This window comes from Staurois parvus, unplaced genomic scaffold, assembly GCF_062004578.1.
Source record: "Staurois parvus isolate SC_StPar_1 unplaced genomic scaffold, SC_StPar_1.0 ptg000580l, whole genome shotgun sequence".
Taxonomy (NCBI): Eukaryota; Metazoa; Chordata; class Amphibia; order Anura; family Ranidae; genus Staurois; species Staurois parvus.
Window position 1 is genome coordinate 589,367 of NW_028318376.1, and position 24,120 is coordinate 613,486.

The 24,120-nt window shown below is 39.5% G+C and overlaps 1 protein-coding gene across 3 annotated transcripts in view; it reads right to left on the bottom strand.

The window, feature by feature from the left end:
- The window catches only part of BBX (BBX high mobility group box domain containing), a 105,391-nt gene that overhangs the window by 77,149 nt on the left and 4,122 nt on the right, over positions 1-24,120 (bottom strand). The gene's annotated exons all lie outside the window — the stretch shown is intronic.

Here is a 24,120-nt window from a genome sequence, read left to right on the forward strand (position 1 = left end):
ATAAAAAAATAGTAATAACAATAAAGAAAGAAAAAATGCCAGAATGGGTATATGCTTCAATAAAAATCTGTATGTAGATAAAACTTAGAACTAGATTTGTTATATAATATAAAATAACAGCATGTTAAATATAAATTAACAATTACTGGGTAATAATTCTACTATAAATATATTCTATATTTTTTTTCTTTATTCTTTAATTCTGTGATCCAGAGAGCAAAGTGCACGTAGCACTTTGTCCCATGTTGCCAGCTGATGTTGAAGTGGAATGATGTGATCGCACAACACACCCCCTCCCCTCACTACTGTCTGACCAAGCTGCTCACGAGGAGACTTATAATGAGCACTGATGTACAATATTCATTACACATTCACTGGCAGCAGGGCTCACCAGCACCTTCATTCAGCATAGCAAGGAGAAGGGTCAGCACACAATACAACAACATTTACTATTGTCACTCACGTATTTTGCGCTGACCCTCCCTTGTGCATGCCAAGGGGAGGAATCACTATAGTATACATTAATCAGAATAGTAAATGTGGCTTAAAATGATCAGTCAGGACTGGTGCCAGATCAGTCACTAGGTTCCACCAGCACCCACTGACCCTTCACTAATGTAAGTGCAGGGGAATGTTTACTAGAGCTGACCAGATCACAGAGAGTTGTTGGAGATCAGCTGTGAGCGTTCCTTCAGGATGCCGCATGCTGCTCCATCCCTTTATCTTCACATTTCCTGATACAAACAGAACTGCTGCCACTGCCAATAGCTAGAGTAAACATTGCCCTGTAGCTGTGCACATTAGGTTCCATTGATCTGTACCACTGACATCAGTGTAGCTCTATCTGCCTTACCTCAGAGCTGTGAGCAAAGCAGAAATGCACATCTTTCCTGACCCTAAGCGGTCTCGTCACTGCACCTTCACTAGACACACGTGGTGGTGGTGGAGGTGGCAGCTACAGTGCTGGCTGTACCTCCACAAGAATGCCTGCAACTTGGGCCTCAGCCTGGGATGAAGCTACAGCCAGCCAACAAAATGCTTTTCATTTCCAACCACAGCACAGATCTGAACAGGACCAAGGGCTTCATACACTTGGTCCACTTAAGTATCGAACACATACACTATATTGCCAAAAGTATTGGGACGCCTGCCTTTAGATGCACATGAACTTTAATGGCATCCCGGTCTTAGTCCGTAGGGTTCGATATTGAGTTGGCCCACCATTTGCAGATATAATAGCTTCAGCTCTTTTGGGAAGGCTGTCCACAAGGTTTAGGAGTGTGTCTCTGGAAGAAAGTTTGACCATTCTTCTAGAAGCGCATTTGTGAGGTCAGGCACTGATGTCAGACAAGAAGGCCTGCCTTGCAGTCTCCACTCTAATTCATCCCAAAGGTGTTCTATCGGGTTGAGGTCAAGACTCTGTGCAGGCTAGTCAAGTTCCTCTACCCCAAAACTTGCTCAACCAAGTCTTTATGGACCTTGCTTTGTGCACTGGTCTGCAGTCATGTTGGAACAGGAAGGGGTCATCCCCATACTGTTCCCACAAAGTTGGAAGTATGAAATTGTCCAAAATGTCTTGGTATGCAGACGCCTTAAGAGTTTACTTCACTGGAACTAAGGGGACAAGCCCAACCACAGAAAAACAACCCCACACCATAATCTCCCCCTCCACCAAACTTTGCACTTGGCACAATGCAGTCAGGCAAGTACCGTTCTCCTGGCAACTGCCAAAGCCAGACACATCCATCAGATAGCCAGACAGAGAAGCATGATTTGTCACTCCAGAGAACACGTCTCCACTGCTCTAGAGTCCAGTGGCAGCGTGCTTTACAACAATGCATCTGATGCTTTGCATTGCACTTGGTGGTGTAAGGCTTGGATGTAGCTGCTCGGCCATGGAAACCCATTTCATGAAGCTCTCTACGCACTAATGTTGTGCTAATCTGAAGGCCACACGAAGTTTGGAGGTCTTCAGCTATGGACTCTGCACTTGGCGACTTCTGCGCATTGTGTGCTTCAGCATGCGCTGACCCCGCTATGTCATTTTACGTGGCCTACCACTTCGTGACTGGAGTTGCTATTGTTCCCAGTTTGTTATTATACCACTAACAGTTGACCATGGAATATTTAGTAGCTAGGAAATTTCACGAATGGACTTATTGCACAGGTGGCAATCTATCTGGTTACCACACTTGAATTCACTGAGCTCCTGAGAGCGACCCATTCTTTCAAAAATGTTTGTAGAAGCAGTCTGCATGCCTCGGTGCTTGAATTTATACACCTATGGCCATGGAGGTGATTGGAACACCTGTGTGACATTTCAAGTTAAAAAACAAAACAGTCGAAGCCCAGGCCTTAGCCTCACAGAGATGATGTGGAATGACCTGAAGAGGGCCATTCACACCAGACATCCTACAAATGTGTTTGAGCTAAAGCAGTTTGGTACAGGGGGATGGTCAAAAATTCCTCCTGAAAGTTGTTGTGCAGGTCTGATCCAGAGCTACCTAAATAGCTTGCTTAAGTCATTGCTGCCTAATGGGGTTCAACCAGCTATTAGTGCAAGGGTTCACTTACTTTTTTTTCTCCAGCATTGTGAATGTTTAATGGGTGTTTTCAATAAAAAGGCACAATAAATTAGAACAGTTTGTAGGTTATCAGCTTAAAGTGATTCTAAAGATTGTAATTAAAAAACCCCAAAAAATAAACATGTTATACTTACCTGCTCTATGCAATGGTTTTGTACAGTGTAGCCCTGATCCTACACCTCTGGGGTCCCCCGCCGCCAGTCCTGGCTCCCCTCACTCCATGCAGAGTGCCCCCAATAGCAAGCCCCTTGCTATGGGGGCACTCAAGCTGGTTCACTCCTGAGCCACGCTCCTGGATCGGGGGGGAATCTAAGGAGGGAGCTGTACCAGAATGTTTTTTTTACCTTAATGTATACAATGCATTAAGGAAAAAAACCTTGAGCCTTTAGAACCACTTTAAGCGCATTGTGTTTGTCTATTGTTGTGACTTTGATGATGATCAGATCACATTTTATAGCAAATTACTGCAGAAAAACAGTTAATTCCAAGGAGGTTAACTTAAATTTTCTTGTCACTTTACATAATGGCAGCACAGTGGCTAAATGGTTAGCACTTCCACCTGGCAGTACTAAGGTTGTTGGTTCAAATCCCAACCACAGCACCACCTGAATGGAGTTTGCATGTTCTCCTTGTGCCTGCATGGGTTTCCTCCCACACACCAAAGACATGCTGGTAGGTTAACTGGATCCTGTATAAATTTGCCCTAGTATGTATGAATGTAAGTTAGGGATCTTACACTCTCCACTCATTGAGGGTTAGGGAATGATATGTATGTACAATATATATATATGTAAAGTGCTACGTAAAATGACGGAGCTATACAAGTACCTGAAATAAATAAATAACATGACAGATTTGCTTTTACTATGACTGCCTTTAGTATTAACAGTAGTACAAAACATATGTGATTTCTTTTATTTTTTTAAAAAAACCTTCAACACCCAGTATTTATTTTGCTTGTTATGATCCTGACCCTCATTTAAAAGAGATTTACTTCAATCCACTACCCGTGTTATATAAATCCTCTGCACTGCCTGTCATGTTTTGAATCACACTGGTTATTAAAAGGCATTTTTGATTATCTCTCCACATAAATTAAATGCAAACCACTGGACATAGCAATGTACAATTCTGTCATTTCTTACTAGCTGGCACATGACAGGACAGCATGTCACCAGCTATGAAGTCATGGACACATTCCCCAACACAATCAAGACTCCTTACTATTCTATCACTCACAAGCACAAACACATCCGTAGACAAATGCCATTTTGTTGCAGAAATTAAAAGGCAATTATATTATTCTTTTTCCTACACTACAATCAAGTACTGTACATTCTACGAACATATAACAATTTAAGGAGTTTTCAGGTATAATAAACATTTTTGGTAACACAGAAAGGCCCTGCTCACCTTAACTCTTTTTATAGCTAAACTGTAGTCATGACTAATTGTAGAACTTTTTAATAATACTAAAGTAGCTACAGTTCAAAAACCCAACATCTTTCGATTTCCTCTTTGCACCATGTGAGCACCAAATGCCACCAAAATTTCTAAGCTCAGTACGGTTAGAAGCCATTCTTTCAATGACTGCACTTTTCCCTTCTGAACGGAAGCCTGCCGGCATGAATTCCTGCACATGTGCATCTGGCCTGTTCATGTGCATAAATGGGTTGTCATGGTAACAATGCACACTTGGCTACCCTGGCAACCAGTAAAAATATTACCTACTTGGTTCAAGCTGCTTCTCTTCATGTTGATGCATTGACATCAATGCTTCCTGAGTTATTGGATGGGAACAAGTATCCATATAAGAAAGTCTGACACTCATTTTCAGCATACATGTTCCAGGTTTAAGACTAAAAAAGTATGGACACCAAACACAGTCAGTTAAAAAGTGGCAGCCCCACCATAAAAAAGTCACTTTGAACCATATAAAGGTTTTTTCTATTTATAGTGTTTTCATGAATAAATGTATAGCATAAAACAGGACATCAATTGAAAAATCTCACATTTGTTGACAGGGCTGCCATGAAGGTCTGTATTAAATTAAGTCACAGTGTACTCTCTACAACAGGAGCACAGTGTTCACTGTCTATAGTGTACAGTGGGGCAAAAAAGTATTTAGTCAGCCACCAATTGTGCAAGTTCTCCCACTTAAAAAGATGAGAGAGGCCTGTAATTGGCATCATAGGTAGACCTCAACTATGACAGACAAAATGAGAAAGAAAATCCGGACAATCACATTGGCTGATTTGGAAAGAATTTATTTGCAAATTATGGTGGAAAATAAGTATTTGGTCACCTACAAACAAGTAAGATTTCTGACTCTCACAGACCTGTACCTTCTTCTTTAAGAGGCTCCTCTGTACTGCACTCATTACCTGTATCAATGGCACCTGTTTGAACTTGTTATCAGTATAAAAGACACCTGGCCACAACCTCAAACAGTCACACTCTAAACTCCACTATGGTGAAGACCAAAGAGTTGTCGAAGGACACCAGAAACAAAATTGTAGACCTGCACCAGGCTGGGAAGACTGAATCTGCAATAGGCAAGCAGCCTGGTGTGAACAAATCAACTGTGGAAGCAATAATTAGAAAATGGAAGACATACAAGACCACTGATAATCTCCCTCGATCTGGGGCTCCACGCAAGATCTCACCCCGTGGGGTCAAAATGATCACAAGAACGGTGAGCAGAAATCCCAGGACTACACGGGGGGACATAGTGAATGACCTGCAGAGAGCTGGGACCAACATAATAAAGGCTACCATCAGTAACACACTATGTCACCAGGGACTCAGATCCTGCAGTGCCAGACGTGTCCCCCTGCTTAAGCCAGTACATGTCCGGGCCCGTCTGAAGTTTGCTAGAGAGCATTTGGATGATCCAGAAGAGGATTGGGAGAATGTCATATGGTCAGATGAAACCAAAATAGAACTGTTTGGTAGAAACACAACTCGTCGTGTTTGGAGGAGAGAGAATACTGAGTTGCATCCAAAGATCACCATACCTACTGTAAAGCATGGGGGTGGCAACATCATGCTTTGGGGCTGTTTCTCCGCAAAGGGACCAGGACAACTGATCCCTGCACAGGACAGAATGAATGGGGCCATGTATCGTGAGATTTTGAGTGCAAACCTCCTTCCATCAGCAAGGGCATTGAAGATGAAACGTGGCTGGGTCTTCCAACATGACAATGATTCCAAACATACCGCCCGGGCAACGAAGGAGTGGCTTCGTAAGAAGCATTTCAAGATCCAGGAGTGGCCTAGCCAGTCTCCAGATCTCAACCCCATAGAAAACCTTTGGAGGGAGTTGAAAGTCTGTGTTGCCCAGCGACAGCCCCAAAACATAACTGCTTTAGAGGAGATCTGCATGGAGGAATGGGCCAACATACCAGCAACAGTGTGTGCCCCATCCTTTTGAAGACTTACAGGAAACGTTTGACCTCTGTCATTGCCAACAAAGGATATACAACAAAGTATTGAGATGAACTTTTGATATTGACCAAATACTTATTTTCCACCATAATTTGCAAATAAATTCTTTCCAAATCAGCCAATGTGATTGTCTGGGGTTTTTTTTCCTCATTTTCTCTCTCATAATTGAGGTCTACCTATGATGCCAATTACAGGCCTCTCTCATCTTTTTAAATGGGAGAACTTGCACAATTGGTGGCTGACTAAATACTTTTTTTGCCCCACTGTATATGGCCTGCTCTAGTGTTTGCCACAAAAATAGAATATTTCAAAGGATCTGGATGACTTCTTAAAATATACTAGCAATTAAAGTCGTAGTAAACTCTCAATCTTGATTTTTACCTATAGGTAATCTTATAATAAAGCTTACCAATAGGTAAAATTAATATCTCCTAAATGTTCATCATTTAGGAGATGTTCTAGAGAGCAGTAGCCAGTAACATCACTGCCACATGCGCTCTGAAGGAACAGCATACCCATACCATTCCTTCAGAGCTCTGTGCCACGGCCGTGACTCCCACATATGACATCATCAAGGCTCGGCCATTCATGGAAGCCTCTGCAGTGGTGAGAGCATGCCACTGGAGGGCTTCATTCACAGGTATGTCTTTCATAATGTGTGTTTTTACTTTGACTACCACTTTAATAAACAACAACATAGTAAATGCATCACTATTACTAATAAATCATTTTTAGATTCACCTATTTTTTTTTTGGGGGGGGGGGGGAACACATATACAAACTGATAAAATTCAAGGCAAGTGCATTAGGACACTACATTAAAGTTGAAAGTAAGGCTTTTTTTTCTTTATTGCCCTTTGCCGCTGCAGATATGAAGCGTATGGCAACATGCAACCGTTTCTAAAGTAGCCACAGACTTTAGGGAACAATAGAATGATCATGTACAATCAAACTACCTTCACTCCAAAGTCTACAAAAAGCACCTCATAAACATGTATGCTGAGCTCAGCCAAGAGGACGAGTAATGCTGCCAGTACTGCTACTGAGGTAGGAAAACAAGTGTGACCAGTTTTTCATCCTATTCGATGCAAAAGAAGACTTCCAATCTCCCAAGGCATGCTGCAAGGCCTTGGACTAACTGCCTAGGCTGTTTGTGACTGCGAAGACTACTTAAGATGTCAAAATGTAAAATTCACAGATTCATGTGTACAATGCTTTATAATGCAGAAGTACTGCTACATGGAGGCAGGGCTGCACAAAATCAGGTATACATACGTGATTTTCATTGCCAGGTAGGGGATGCACATGCGCTGCCCTACCCACACTACTATTGCTGGCTAGAGAAGTCAATCACCGGGTCCCGACAGCTGATTCCCGGCCGGCACTCAACAATTGTCGGGGAAAGCTGATAGGGCAGAGACCTGTGTGTAAACAACACAGGTCTCTCTGTCAGCATGGACATCAGAGAGATACAAAGCAGCATGTCTCCCTAGTAAAACACACACAGCACACACTTAACCCTTTAATCGCACCAGATTTTAACCCCTTCCTGCCCAGTGTCATTAGTACAGTGTCAGTGCTTTTTATTAGCACTGATCACTGTATTAGTGTCATTGGGAATATCAGTGGCAGTTACTCAGTTTTCACCCAGTGTCTGAATGCCCGCCGCAGTCCCACTATCGCTGATCGCTGCCAATATTAGCATTAAAAAAAAAAAAAAATTCCAGTATATATACTGCCATTTGTGGGAGCTATAACTTTCACGAAAACCAATTAATTTATACATATTGGGACTTTTTTTTTTTTTTTTACTAAGCAAAGACATGTAGCAGAATACATTTTGCCTTACATTTATGAAGAAACTTTTAATTGGCTTTTTATATAATTTATAGTTATTTTTTTCAAAATTGTTAATTTTTTTGTTTATAGCGTGATCAAATACCACCAAAAGAAAGCCCTATTTGTGGGTAAAAAAAAAATGACAAAATTTATGCACAGCGTTGCATGACTGCGCAATTGTCAGTTAAAGTAACTCAGCGCCATATCGCAAAAAATGGCCTGGTCAGGAGGGGGGTAAATCCTCTAGAGGGCAAGTAGATAAACAATTCTTTAACCATTTTTGCAGTGTGGTAGAGTGCATTATATTGCTGAAAGAGGCCACTGCCATCAGGGAATATTGTTTCCACGAAGAGGAGTACTAGGCAAACATTGTTTAGGTAGATGGCATGTGTCAAAATAACATCAACATGAATGGCAGGACCCAAGCTTTCCCAGTAGAACATTGTGCACAAACAATCACACTTGCCTTCTTCCTCTGCTGCATCCTGATTCCATCTCCTCCACAGGTAAGCTATGCACACACCCCCCCCCCCCCGCTATCCACATGAAATAAATGAAAGTGTGATTCATCAGACCAGGCAACCTTCTTCTATTGCTCTGGTGCCCAGATTTGATGCTCACTTGCCCATTGTAGGCTGTGCACACGGGTGAGTATGGGCACCCTGACTGGTCTGTGGCTATGCAGCCCCATACACAACATACTGTAATGCCCATTTTTTCTGCTTTCAACAGATCAACTTCTGGAAAAACATGCCTACTTCCTACCTAATGTATCTCACTAACTTTCAGATGCCACAAGATAATCAGTTATTCACTTAAACTGTCAGTGGTCATAAAATGATGGCTGAACCAATTCAAAAATAGTTTTGGAGCTAAAACATCACATACTGTATGTTGCTCCATACCACAGATACAATACTTTGAATGCTCACCTGCAAAAAATAATAAATGCACATTTTTGTCTTGCTGCAAATATATATATATGCATTTATTATGTTATTGCAAAAAGGTGGGCTTAACAGTTAACATTTCAAAAATGAAACAAAATTGCTTGTGTAAGATAAATTTCTAACTAGATTTATATGTACAGAATCCACCAACGCCACAAACTTAATGAAAGTGAAACACATGACATTACTACCATCCAAACTGGCAAGTGCATATAATATATTTAATATACATTTTTGCATACCTTATAAGCATTTACTGAAAGTGATTGTAAACATATATTTTTTTTTAAATAAAGAACATATCATACTTGGCAGCTCTGTGCAATTGTATTGCACAAAGCAGCCCTGGTCCTCCTCTCTGATGCTCCTGGCTCCTCGTCCCTGCCGAGTGCCCCCATAGTAAGTCACAGGTTAGCTGCACACACAAGGTTTTTCTACCTTAGTGCAAAAACAAGTTTTTGATGGAGTAAAAAGGGGTCATAACTTGAGTTTTTATTGATTAATGTGTCCATGGAATGCAAATGTACCCTCTATGCTGACCCTGGAATACTAGAACTCAAGCTAAGGAGAAATCTTTCAATGGGAGCTGTACTGGTGACACATGAAACCCCTTTGCTTTCGATCTTTTTACTGCTGTGTGGTTGTTTTACATATACTTTAAAGAGAATATTAGTTGTTTGTACATATGTATTTATTTCTTATGGTTAGGACTAAAATACAATTATTTTCTTAGTCACATAAGAAATGTTGCCAAAAAAAATTTTTTTTTAATTTCCTGAATAGCAGCAGGTGTAGCTCTATGCTTCTTTCCACGTTTTTTTTTTAATCTCTCTTTATCTCCGCTAGTAAAAAGTTAGTTAACAGAGCTCAAGGGTCCAACCTGAAACCTGTACAACATCCCTCATCCCAGCCTCCAAGATTGCAGTTGAGAGACACTGGAAAGGACACAGCCCTATATTTGGAAAACACATACTGCTCTGGGAAATCTTTGTCATGTATTACGTTTCACTGTAAAACAGATTAATACATACAAAATATACAAAACTACAGTTAAAATACTTAAAAGTGTTAGTTCAGCTTTCAAAAAAATTAAAAGAAGAATACTCTAGAGGATAGCTGCTGGCAATAATCACATTATAAAAATTCGGACATGCTGGTTGTATCCAAATCAAATCGGTGAATGGCACAATCAGCCTGCCCATAGATGGATCAAATATGGACACATGGAGCAGAGCTTGAAAGTGAGCATGCGCTAGTGCCCCCTAGCAAGCGGCTTGCTATTGGGGCACTGGTCAAGGGGTGGAGCCCACAGTGCTGCTGGGGGACATGAGCAGGTATGTATGACATATTTATTTTTTTATTTTTATTTTTTTTAAGCTGAACCTTTAACATCAAACTCTGAAAAGCAACAATAATTCTGGCCATATACGCAAAAAAATAAAAAAAAATCAGTTATACAGTGATAATTTAAAACCATCTTTTATTTAAAAACGTAGAAAGAAAAAGATGATTGGTTAGATTTAAAAAGGAGTAAGAAAAAAAAAAAATTACATAGAAATGGTGGACAAAAATTACGGAAAATACATACTGTGTGTATGTGTGGTAATGACAACTAAAATGTAACTTACAGTGGGGAAAATTATTATTTGACCCCTGCAGATTTTGTAATTTGCCCACTTACAAAGAAATGAAGTCTAATTTTTATCACAGCTGTATTTTAAATGATAGAGACAAAATATCAACCAAAAATCCAGAAAAAAAAAACACGATACAAATATTATAAATTGAGTTGCAGTTCAGTGAGTAAAATAAGTAATTGATCCCCAAGCAAAACATGACTTAGTACTTGGTGGAGATACCCTTGTTGGCAAGCACAGAGGTAAGAGGTTTCTTGTATTTGGTTACCAGGTTTGCACACATTTCAGGAGGGATTTTGATCCACTCTACAGATCTTCTCTAAATCCTTAAAAGTGGTTGTAAGCACAAGTATAAAAAATATTAACTTTTTGCTATAAATGAATACATTTTATTGTAAACACACAGTTAGGTCCATATATATTTGAACACAGGCACAATTTTCATACTTTTTAGTGCTGTAAGCCTCCAAAATTAATTAAAATTAAACAATTCAAATGCATTTGAAGTGCAGACTTTCAGCTTTAATTCAAGGGGTTGAACATAAATAGCAAGTACAAATTTTTTGGAACTGCAACCATTATTTTTACACAGTCCCTCCATTTTCAGGGGCTCAAATGTAATTGGACAAATAAATATAATCATAAATAAAATGTTAATATTTAATATTTTGTTGCAAATCCTTTACTGGCAATGACTGCCTGAAGTCTGGAATCCATGGACATTACCAAAGATTGGGTTTCCTCCTTTCTGATGCTTTGCCAGGCTCTAACTGCAGCTGTCTTCAGTTCTTTGTTTGTGGGTCTTTCTGCATTTAGTTTTGCCTTCAGCAAGTGAAAAGCATGCTCAATTGGTTTGAGATCAGGTGTTTGACTTGGCCACTGCAGAATATTCCACTTACTTTCCTTCAAAAGCTCATGGGTTACTTTTGCAGTGTGTTTTGGATCATTGTCCATCTGTACTGTGAAGCGCTGCATTTGGCTGAATCTGACAGTATATCTGTAAACACTGCAGAATTCATCTGGCTGCTTCTGTCACTTCATCAATAAACACCAATGACCCAATGCCACTGGAAGCCATGCATGCTCATGCCATCACACTGCCTCCACCATGTTTTACAGATAACGTTGTGTGCTTTGGATCATGAGCTGTTCCAAGCCTTCTCCACACTTTTCCTTCCCGTCATTCTGGTACAAATTAATCTTAGTTTCACCCATCCAAATAATGCTTTTTCAGAACTGGTCTGGCTTCTTTAGATATTTTTGGCAAAGTCTAATCTGGCTTTTTGTATTCTTCAGGCTTATGCATTGTTTGCACCTTGTAGTGAACCCTCTGTATTTGCTCTCATTAAGTCTTCTCTTGGCTGTAGACAATGATATGCCCACCTCCTAGAGAGTGTCCTTCACTTGTCTGTATGTTGTGAATGGGTTTTTCTTTACCATAGAGAGGATCCTGTGATCATCCACCACTGTTGTCTTCCGTGGACGTCCATGCCTTTTTATATTGCTGAGCTCACGAGTGCTTTCTTCTTTCCTCAGAATTTACCAAACTGTTGATTTGACCACTCCTAATGTTGCTGCTATCTCTCTGGTGGATTTGTTTCATTTTTGAAGCCTTACAGTGGCCTGTTTCACATGCATGGACAACTCCTTTGAACGCATGATGAAGGTTTACAGCAATAGATTCCAAAAGCAAATACCACACTTAGAATCAACTCCAGACCTTTTATCTGCTTAATTGAAGAAATAACGAACGAGTAGCCCACACCAGGCCATGAAACAGCTTTTGATTAATTGCCCAATTACATTTGGTCCTTTGAAAAAGGGGGGTTGGCTACTCTTAATAGCTGTAATTCCCAAACCCTTCCTCCAATTTGGATGTACATACCCTCAAATTAAACCTGAGGGTGTGCACTTTCAGCCCATATCCATCATATAACTATAGCATGATTAGGGTTTGGTAAATATCTGAAAAAAAATAAAATTGTGCCTGTGTCCAAAAATATATGGACCTAACTGTACATACAGCTGTGAGTGTACCTCAGAAAAATGCTCCCTTAGCCCTCCAAAAACTGCTGGTCCATGGGTGTGGCTTAGGACCAGAGAATAGTAGGCGGAGATGTGATGTCACACAATCCTTCAGTTACACACACCCTCCAGCCTTGGCTCAAGAACGTGCATTCAGTGGAATACACAGGTGCCAGTGACTATGTCAGCTCTGCTTACAGCACAGGATCTGTGCTAATTGGGAGAAAGCTGGTAGGAAGGGGTTATTGTTAAAAATCCCAGGAATCTTGCAGCCTAAAGTGGCAATGTGGACCAGGAAACATTCTCATGTAAAACTCTGTAAACAGCAATTCACAAGCTAGGTGCTGTGAATAGAGCAGGACAATAATCAGCTGTCAACAGACTTACCTAGATAACTATAGCATTACTGAAGTGATGTCGATTTATGTAATAAATCACTGGTACTGAGTTCTCGATCTTGTGAAGGCAAAGACCAGCAAGGAGAGGACACCCGCTCCTCCACCACTTTGCAGTGTATTACAGAGACTTATGCTGATCTCTTCTTCAGCACAGCCTGTCACTCACAGAAGGGGAGTGGCGACACCATTTTTCTGCTTGTGTCGTATTTATGTTCAGAAGAGCAGGGGGGTTTTCTGGAGAAGGAGATTGCTTCAAGATATCAAACTAAGCTCAAATGCTTAGTAAAGGTAAAACCTATTCAACTGTAGGATTAGATTGATTTGTGTTTTTTAGGTTTACAACCACTTTAAGGTTTCTAGGCTGTGGCTGGGCAACCCGAAGTTTCAGCACCCTCCATACATTTTCTATAGAATTAAGGTCTGGAGACTGGCTAGGCCACTCAGTGAACTTAATGTGCTTCTTCGTGAACCACTCCTTTGTTGCCTTGGGGGTATGTTTTGGGTCATTGTCATGCTGGAAGACCCATCCACAACCCATCTTCAGTGTTCTGCTTGAGGGAAGAGGGTTCTCATCCAAAATTTTACAATACATGGCCCTGTCCATTGGTCCCTCAATGCAGCAAAGTTGGCCTGCATTTTTAGCAGAGAAACAGCCCCAAGGCATAATGTTTTCACCTCCGTGCTTGACTGTAGGGATGGTATTCTTAGGGTCACCATCAGCATTTTTCTTTCCCCAAACACACCGAGTCGAGTTAATGCCAAAGAGTTCGATTTTGGTCTCATCTGACCAAAGCACTTTCTCCCAATCCTTCCCTGAATAGTTTAGATGTTCATTGGCTCACTTCAGACGGGCCTGTACATGTGTATTCTTCAGGAGGGGGACCTTGCGGGCAATGCAGGAGCTCAATCCACAGCGGCATATTGTGTTACCAATGGTTTCTTTGGTGACTAGGGTCCCCACTGCCTTGAGATCATTCACAAGCTCCTCCCATGTAGTTCTGGGCTGATTCCTAACTTTTCTCATGATCATCCGTACCCCATGAGGCAAAAACCGTACATGGAGCTACAGATCGACATTCTTTGACAGCTCTTTGGCCTTACCCATGATGGTGAGGTGTGAATGGAAGAAAGATTCTGTGGACAGGTATCTTCTATACACATAAGGAGTTGTCATTAGGAGCACATTCTTAAATTGACAGGACTACTCTGTGTACCACATGAGCACGTAACCAGTCTGTGATAGCCAGAATTATTGTTGGTTGGTAGGGGATCAAATACCTTTTTTACTCACTGAACTGCAACTCAATTTATAACATTTGTATTGTGTTCTTTCTGGATTTTTGGTTGATATGCTCTCTCCAGAATTTAAAGTACTCTTATGATAAAAAAAAAATTATAGACCCTTCATTTCTTGAAAGTGGGCAAACGTACAAAATCTGCAGGTGATCAATTAATTATTTTCCCCACTGTATAGTTTAAAGTAGAGCAAAGGCCTCCTATAAAAAAAATTGCTGTGGCACTTAAAGCAGTAGAAAAGTGTTGTGTTAAAAAAAAAAAAAAAAACACTCTGCAAGGCAATTCTATAATGTGCTAATACATATACATTATAAAGAGACTTACCTGAAAACGAAGCCCTCCAGCGGCGAGCTGTCACCACTGGCAAGGCTTCCATCTTCACCAGGTCATCCTTCAGGGTTCGGAGTCCAGCTATTTGACTGGCCAAGCCACAATGATGTCACTCCTGTGCATGCTCACTGGAGTCATAGCCTCGGCACAGAGCTCTGAAGGGAAAGCATGAGTATGCTATTCCTTCAGCACACATGCATCGGTGACATCACCGGCTCCTGCTCACTAGAATATCTCCTAAATGGTGCACTTTTGGAGGTACTCATTTTACCTACAGAAACACTGCTACAGGGTGGCACGGATGAGCAAAATCATATATATATATATATATATATATATATATATATATATATATATATATATATATATATATATATGTGATTTTGCATTACCGTGCTCGCCCCCTGCCCGTGCCTCCATTCGCGGCCGCGGCTCTCGATCACCAGGTCCCAGCTGGTAATTACTCGCCGGCGCCCGGTGATTTCCAAAGATCTCAGACGGGGAGGACTGTTTTGTTTACTAACAGTTCTCCTCCCTTTCAGCTCTGGCACACTGCTCTGGATGGCTGTGCACAGCACAGCCATCCAGAGCAGTGTGACTACAGTGAAGCATACTGACATGGCCCCCTAGTAAAACACTCCCTGCACACTGTTAACCCTTTGATCGCCCCTTATGTTAACCCCTTCCTGCCCAGTGTCATTAGTACAATGCGAGTGCTTTTTTTTTTAGCACTGATCACTGTATTGGTGTCACTGGAGATGTCAGTGACACAAACTCAGTTCCCCCTAGTGTCAGAATGTCTGCCGCAGTCCCGCTATAAAGCACTGATCGCCGCCATTACTAGTAAAAAGAAGAAATAAATTCCAGTATATATATATCACTATTTGTAAACGCTATAACTTTCATGTAAATCAATTAATTTACATGTATTGGGATTTTTTTTTTTTAACAAAGACATGTAGCAGAATACAGTTTGGTGATAATTTAAGAAGAAATTTTTTTTTTTTTTTTTTTTTACTAGACAGGTTTATTAGCAAAAAGTCAAAATATTGATTTTTCTCAAAATTGTTGGCCTTTTTTTCTTATAGCGCAAACAATAAAAAAAAAAAAAGCACAGGCGATCAAATACCACCGAAAGAAAGCTCAATTCATGAGAAAAAAAGGACGTAAATTTAATTTGGGTGCAGCGTTGCATGACCGTGCAATTGTCAAAGTAATGCAGCGCTGTAACGCAAAAAATGGCCTGGTCAAGTAAATCCTCAGGTGGGCAAGTGGTTAGCATTCATGAGTCCATAGGCCTGTTTCACACTAGTGTGAACAACAAGCTTTTACAAAGCATTTGCAGAGCTTTCAGCAAGCTTTGTAAAAGCTTTTAAAGTACCATTCAGTTCCAGTTTGTAAATGTTGAACACAGATCTTAATGGAAGTACTGATTGCCATTTTAACCCTTTTGCTGCCAGAGCTCTTTTTGCACACGTGTTTAAAAAATCATTTTAGCCCTGAAAAGAACATAAAATCTCCAAACATTATATATTTTCTGAAAGCAGGCAACCTAGAGAATACAATGGTAGTAGTTTCCATTTTTGATATTTGGACGGATTATGCAGAATTTCAGTAAAAATACGTTAAATTTAGGGCACACAAGAGCAATAATCCACTAAATTTTTGGAAAAATATAAAAGATGAGGTTTAGCCGAGGACATGTACAACCTTAAAAATGTGTGCTCCCAGGGTGGATAAAAATCAATGATTTTTAAAAAAAAAAAACAAAAAAACAAAAAACAAAAGTCGGATTTTTTTTATTTAAATCGGATTTTTTGGAATAAAATGCTTTTTGAGGAAAATATATTACCATCCAAAGGTTATTCCATCATGAAATAATAGTTTTTTAATTATGTAGAATAAGGCTGTATATGTTTAATTTTTTGGTAAATAAATTCCATGAATCCATTCACAATGTCATGCTCTTACAGAGGTTTTTGTAAGATTTTTGGGCAGTTTCTCTGCCTACAAGATATTATCACAGATGCTTGGTTTACTTTTGCAGTTCTCAAAACTGAATTTGACTCAGCGAAGATCACTTGCCTCTTCTTCACAGCAAAAATGTTATAACATGAACAAAGTTAAGAAAAAGACCTTAATCCTAACTTCTACAAACCTATGAATACAGAATCAACCCCTTCAGTGCTAAGTTTCAAGAAGTTCAGTGAATAGAATAGAAACAATAATTTTCTGATTGTTTGGAGTGGAATAGATCTGCACAAGAAGAAAGTGAAACTAAGTGTGAGGAGGAAGGGTCTGACAGTCGAAGTTTCTTAAAATATATATATTTTGTTTAGCCAAATTAGTTAACACACATGGATGTTTGTTTAAGCAAATAACATATGCTGGAATGTTATTGTTTCAGTTGAATAAATCTATATAAATTGTTATTATTAAGGGAATGATTATTTTTCTCCTTCCTAAGTACAACAGAAAAGTTGTCCAAATATGAATGATTAACCTATTAAACTGGGGATAAAAAAACGAATATGAAAAGTTATTCTAAAAATCTTCATCTACTTGCATATTAAAGTTATACCAGCAAGAATTAGTCTATGTAGAAAACTAGGATTTAAATCAAGCCTTACTGACTAGTGATTTAAATTGTGATTTAAATTGTGATTTAAATGTTTGATTTAAATCAAATCCACCCTGTGTGCACCTGTGAAATGGTGCCAAACTTCAGTACCCTATATTTTCCATAGGTGATGCTTTACCCCTACAGGTCATCAGTTTAGAGTTACAGTGTCAAGGAGCTCTGGTGCTAGAATTATTGCTCCCACTTCAGCGTGCACAGAAATATGTATGCAGCGCAGTAAATGTTTTCCACCGATGTGTTTATTTACATCCGTATGTGCATGTGGGGTGGGGCCTAAAATTTTTTTTTTGGGGGGGAGGATTTTAAGTGCTTGAGTATAACTTGTACAAATTTTGAATTTATTTTGTTTAACTTTTTTGCCATCACATAAGGGACAAGCAAGAAGAAGGGGAGGAGAGTGAGTGGTGGCACCTGCCATGCTGGCCTCGGGTGTGCCAATGGGAGCATGGAGCCTGGGATACATGGCAGGGGAGCTGCCATTATCAGGGGTATTTGGAAGAAACTGAAGCTGCCTGATTGCTTCCATCTGACAGCTGGCTTGTCAGATATATACACACTCCCGATGCTCGTAGCCACTAGGCGTGTCCCCCCCTCAAGTTCATACAATGTACAGACCTGGCACCAAATGGGTTAAACAAGCTGCTCGCCCTACACACACACACACACACACACACACACACACACACGATTTGCTTTTCCAGGAGGGGGCACGCCCCGCCCTACCCGCACTGCCATTGGCGGCTAGGGATTTCAATAACTGGGTCCCGGCCGGAGATTTCCTGCCGGCATACGGTGATCGCCAAGTAAAGCTGACAAAGATGTAAACAACACAGGTCTCTACCCTGCCAGCAAGGACATGCTGCTGTGTATTTCTCTGCACAGTAGACAAATACACAATGGCATGTTTCCCTTGTAAAGCACACACAGCACATAATGTAAAACAGCACCAAGTGCACAGTTAACCCTTTGATGGTCCCAGATGTTAACCCCTTCCTGCCCAGTGTCATCAGTACAGTGTCAGTGCTTTTTATTAGCACTGATCACTGTATTAGTGTATTTGGGATGTCAGTGGTAGTTAGTTCCCACCCAGTGTCAGAATGCCCACCGCAGTCTTGCTATAAATCGCCGATTGCCGCCATTACTAGTACAACAAATAAAAAAATTCTAGTACATATTTGTAGATGCTTTAACTTTCACGTAAACTAATTTACATGCATTGGGATTTTTTTTTAGCAAAGACATGTAGCAGAATGTATTTTGGACAAAATTTATGAAGAAATTTGATTTTTTAAAATGTTTTTACTGGATATGTTTTATAGCAAAGAGTAAAAAATATTGAGTTTTTTACCAAAATTGTCCGTCTTTTTTTTAATTTATAGTGCAAAAAATAAAAACCGCACAGGTGATCAAATACCACCGAAAGAAAGCTCTATTTGTGTGAAAAAAGGACATTTACAGCACTGCTTGACTGCGCAGTTATCAGTCAAAGTTACATAGCTCCGTATCGCAAAAAATGGCCTGGTCAGAAAGGGGGGGTAAATCCTTGGAGGGTAAGTGGGTAAAGTGATAATCCAAACTCCCATTAAGATATGGGTATAACATTTTTAAAAAGGCTTACAAAAATCTGCCCGAAGCTTTACAAAAGCTTGCTGTTCACATTGCTCTAATACAAGCAGAAGCCTGTGGGAAACAGGTCTTAGTTTGTTAGTACCTGGCTACATCTAGACCTGCCCACTGCTTTGTGCAGTGACAGTACTGCTGTTGCTGAAATCCTTCCAATGTCATCTGCAGTGTCTGGGAGGGAGAGTGAGAGGCAAAAATAAGGATTGCATTTAGAGAGAGTGGCTCAGGATTGGCAAAGTAAGCTTTGTGTTTATTTTAGGAGGCTCATGCATTACATAGTAACTGGATTTGATACTTGTTTAGACTGTCATACAAGAGACTTTAGTTCCTAAATAATAGTCAGCACCTAAATATCAGGACTAGATCACTCCCAGAGGCAAGGCAGGTACTGCTCCAAAACCAATTATAACTGGCCTCCAGCTTTTCTACATGAACAACATCAATGTCAATGGTCAGCATAATCTCTACCTCCTAAATTGATTTGACTGGTTACTGGATTATGCAATAATTAGTCCTTCTCTGGCTTAAGACTTGCTGAATATCAAGTGTTATAGTAAAATATTATCATACCAAATGTTACATGATTCATTTCAAGTGTCCACGATGCTGCAGCACATCCAAAAGTAAAAGTACTTCCAAACAAGCAATAATATTTGTATCAAGCTGATACACATGCATTATAAGCCATTATATAGCCTGCATTTTTTCATGTCATTGCAAATATATATTTTCAATATTTTTTTTTTATACATTTAATAAACTCTATGTTATAATTCCAAGCAACAAAAGCTAAGAATGTAAACCAAATATTAATGCAACTCTGTAACCATCATGTATTTTTATTAAATTGCAAGCACTGTAAGTAACTGAATTAGACTTGGTATCAAGTGCTTGGTAACAGTGCTTCAGAGCTCAGACAGGGGAAGGAGAAGCATCACAAGGAGCCAATCAAGTGTACTGCAGTGCAAGGATAATGCCTATAGGAGGAGAGCAAAGAATGACAGAGAGATGCGCTTATCACTGTCCTGCTTTTCCTTTCACTGTCCAGTCACAGTTTGGGGAGGAGACTTGTAAGTGAAGCAAACCTGCAGCAAAAAAGATCAGGTCCCCTCCCACACCAGGCTGGGCTCTACTGTGTGGCTGTGCTATGTAAATCTTAGCACTGGATGGACAGAAACACAAATCCTCTGGCATGTAAAATAGCTCCCTTAAATGTATTTCATCAGTGTATAAAGTTGTTTGCTTGGAGTTCAGCTATAAGTGCAGTGTTTTGTTTATTTAATAACACGTTTTTTTTTTTAACAGGAAACTATACTGGTTTTGGTAAATTTTATTAATAAAAAAAGTTACTGTCCCACCTCATCCAAATGGAGAGCACTTTGCATTCAGTGAGAAAATGTTTACACAAAACAAAATTACAATATAAATATATATATGTTCTTCACACGTTTGTGAAAAATGCGTAAAATGCTTTAAAAAATATAATGCAATTAATATTTTTTTATCAATAACCACCTCCAGAGTGCATATAAAGAAAATAACTAAATCAATTCAATATCTGGTGTTTCCACCCTTCGTTTTTGCCAGGAACTTGGCAGGTATGTGGTTGCAGATTTAGCCTCTCACGTGCTCTTCTCTCTTCATGTAAGGAAGACAGGTAGACTCAATTATGTTGAGATCAGGGCTTTGTGGAGACTATAAAATCTTTTCCTATGGTATATGCTAAAGGTATTTCTTTATGAATCTGGCTGTATGTTTGGGGTCATTGTTCTGCTCTAGAATGAATTTGGAACAGATCAGATGCCTCCCTGCTGGTACTACAATATAAACAAGCATCTGCCTGTATTTTTCAGCATTGTGGAGACCATTAATTCTAACCATTAATTCTAACCCAGCTTTTTGTTCTTAAATGCAGCCCCGAACCTGCAAGGAACCTCCACAATGCCTCACTGTTGCCTGCAGAAGCCTCTATCCAGAACTTTGGCTAACAAACTGCCTCTGTTACAGTCAAATATTTCAGACTCATTAGCCCACAGCATCTGCTGTCATTTTTCTGCACAACAGTTCTTGTGTTTTTGTACATAGGTGAGTCACTTGGCCTGGTTTCCAAATCAGAGGTAAGGATTTTTTTAGCAACAAATCTTCTGCTAAGGTCACTTCTGACCAGACTTCCCTAGACCATAAAAAGATGTATCAAGTTCTGACTGATTTCTGCCAGTGCATGGACATCTTCTTACCAAAAGAAGTCAGCAAGATGTGTCTCAACTGCTACACCAAGTTTTCCTGACTGACCATAGTGTTTTTGGAACTCAGCGCTGCAGGTTTCTTTGTGCTTCTGCAGAGTTTGGAGAGAACATCTGGAAACACATTTCTTGAAATTTGTTCTTGTGAAAGATTTTGTTGATGAAGTAAGATTTTCTACACTGAACCTTCATGACCAGTGACCTCTACTTGTTAGTACAGAATGGCTTTTCCCTAATCAGTTTCATTCCTCCTACATAGATGATCCTATTTGATTTAATGACTGTATTTTAACCTACATCCTATCTTGCTGATCATCAGCACCTATTTGGTATAACTGTTTAATCATGTCATGGACCATATGACTGCGAAATCCTTAACTGTGTGCAAGTGTTCCTGTGGGAATTCACGGCATTTTAAAGGCAAAAAGGATGGACACACCAAATATCAATTTGATTTTTTATTCTATTTAAGCACTTTGTAGGTTCTTAATTGACAAATTAAAACTATTCACTGCAATCTTAAAAAAAGAAAAACCATCAATTGACAAATACCTAAAAACACACATGCACAAACTATTCCCAATTTCATGAGCGGAAACTGCACCTATTAAAAAAAAATGCCATCATGTGCTCACCTTATAACTGAATACATCCACAGAAAACAGGATAACATAAAAAACACTGGGCACATGCCAAGAGCTAGGTAGCTAACCACACTTACAATTTAGTCAGGCTACAGTATGAATAGTCGATAACCTAACTTGCAGTACACCGATTTCAATATGCTACAAATGATGCTCCTAAAAGCAATTAGCTAAATGCACACTTGAAATACAAATATGCAGACTGATTTGAGGCTATTCCACCTATGCAGTTTAGAGCACTGTTGCTTTTTAATCCAATACTACTATTTAGTTTGAAATCTCAAGCTTCGATCAGGCCTCAAAATGCTTGGTTGCTGCTTGCCTACATGGTTTTCCTTTTAAATCCTGGCTACCAATTACCCGAACAATTGAACATGTGTAGGATCTGCAAGAACAAAATAAGCTGTGTGACTTTTACTGGGAAGTCCATGACAAAAAAAAACTGGGGTTGAGCTAACAATTCATACAGAAAACAGAGACTTCTTTAATTTCTACATGTATTCAATAGAGTAAAACATTTTTTGTGCAGAAATTGGCAGTTTTAGCGGTTATGAAGAAATTAACTAACCTTGGGGCATTGGAAAAATGAGCAATATCGAGCGGATTTCCATTTTACACTTTTTTTCATCTTTGCTGAAACTAATGCACTCAACAGCAGAGATCCTTTTATTTTTTCATGAAGCATGTAAATATTATTCATAATTATTTATTGGAGCCTTTTATTATTTATATTAATATTTTTGAATATGCAGAGACTTTGCATTCCAATGAATCATGACTGCAGCCAAATTTCAGTTCCAACAATAAGGGGTTGATTTACTAAAGGCAAATAAACTGTGCACTTTGCAACTGCAGTTGCACTCATTTTCCCCAGAATTTAGCAAATGCGGCAAAGCTCTGCTGATTTCCATTTTCCAATTATATGCAAGCAAAAATGTGTCTTTCTACTTTTTCTTGCACCTGGTTGGGTATTCTTTACAAAGTGAAGTTTCTTCATATTCACTAAGCCCTGAGGAAAATGAGCACAACCACACTTGTAAAGTGCCCAGTCTATTTGCCTTTAGTAAATCAACCCATATGTCTATACATACGTAAACATTAATTGCTATGCATCTATCACTCTGATGCAAATATTGACTTGAACTTTTATAAAACACCATTGGCCAAAATTGAGTTCTTTCAATGCTACTTTTGTCTTCACAAACAGATGGCTTATCTCAGACACAATGTAATCAATCCAGAGGACCAGCATGATTGCCATTTTACTAGTCTTTTTTAAAATGCTTGTTTTGTGGCTGCTATTTTTGCTTCTTGCATACATGTTCTGGGTCAGTAACAAAAGAAATCAAGGAAAGAGTTTTTATGCCAGTTGAGTAAAAAGCATTTTTAGAATGTAAGGTCAGAAACGGGAGTCTCCATGTTTCTGCCAAGGTGGTTTCCTTTAAGTTTAAAAGGTCAACCTCTCCCCCCACCCCCTTCCTGACATCAATACCTTTATTAACTGAACTGGCTAAAAGAGAAACTAATGTCAGACAGAAAAGATGTACTGAAATGGAGCATAGTGGGCATGACTCCAAATCCTTCTAAATCTATAGCAAACTACATTAGGCAAAAAGTGTATGTGTGTATATATTTATATTGTAAAGCGCGGTGCAAACAGTTGACACTTTATAAATCCTGTATAATAATAATCAGTAAACAAACACACATTGTATAGATTTATATCAGTGGCTGCCATAGTCACTAAGGGGCCCCTGTGTGAAAACAGGTTTTGGCCCCATTCAACTGCTGATAGTATAGGTTTTTTTTTTACTACAGATACATAGATGCAGATGAAGAGCTCCTTTTGTCAAGCCCTGAACACTCTTAGAGTTCCTTATATGAAATTGCGGTCAAGCAATGTACACCCCAATTACATCCAGTCTGAATGGTGTCAAGAAGAATTAGAGCAGGCAATGCTGATGTCTCAATGCTGGTCAGGTAAGGAGTGAAGAAAATACATGATACAACTTGCATACTACAAACCAGGAGCATGATTAGGGCATCATGAAAAATGCTAATTGTCTCCAATCATTGTGGTACATATGAACCAAGGACCTGGTTTTGTTTTTTGTGTACCACAAGAATTGGAAAATACATTTGGACCTTCAGTGTTTTAGTGAACAATGTCTATCTATGGGACTGCATATTAGGAAGCAAAGTTGAACCTGCTGGTGGAGTACACATACTGATGAACATCAAAAGACTCTCATGAAGCCCACCTCAACTCATATTATATATATATATATATATATATATATATATATATATAACAGATGGCCATAGATATATCAAAATTCATCCGGTTCAGCAGAATCTGGATGATTTTCAATCCATGTGTAGCCGTCCCTGAACATCAGGTGTCAATCTTTATGCTGACTTCTATTGGACGGAAATGTTGGAAACTTTTGTCCATCATCGGC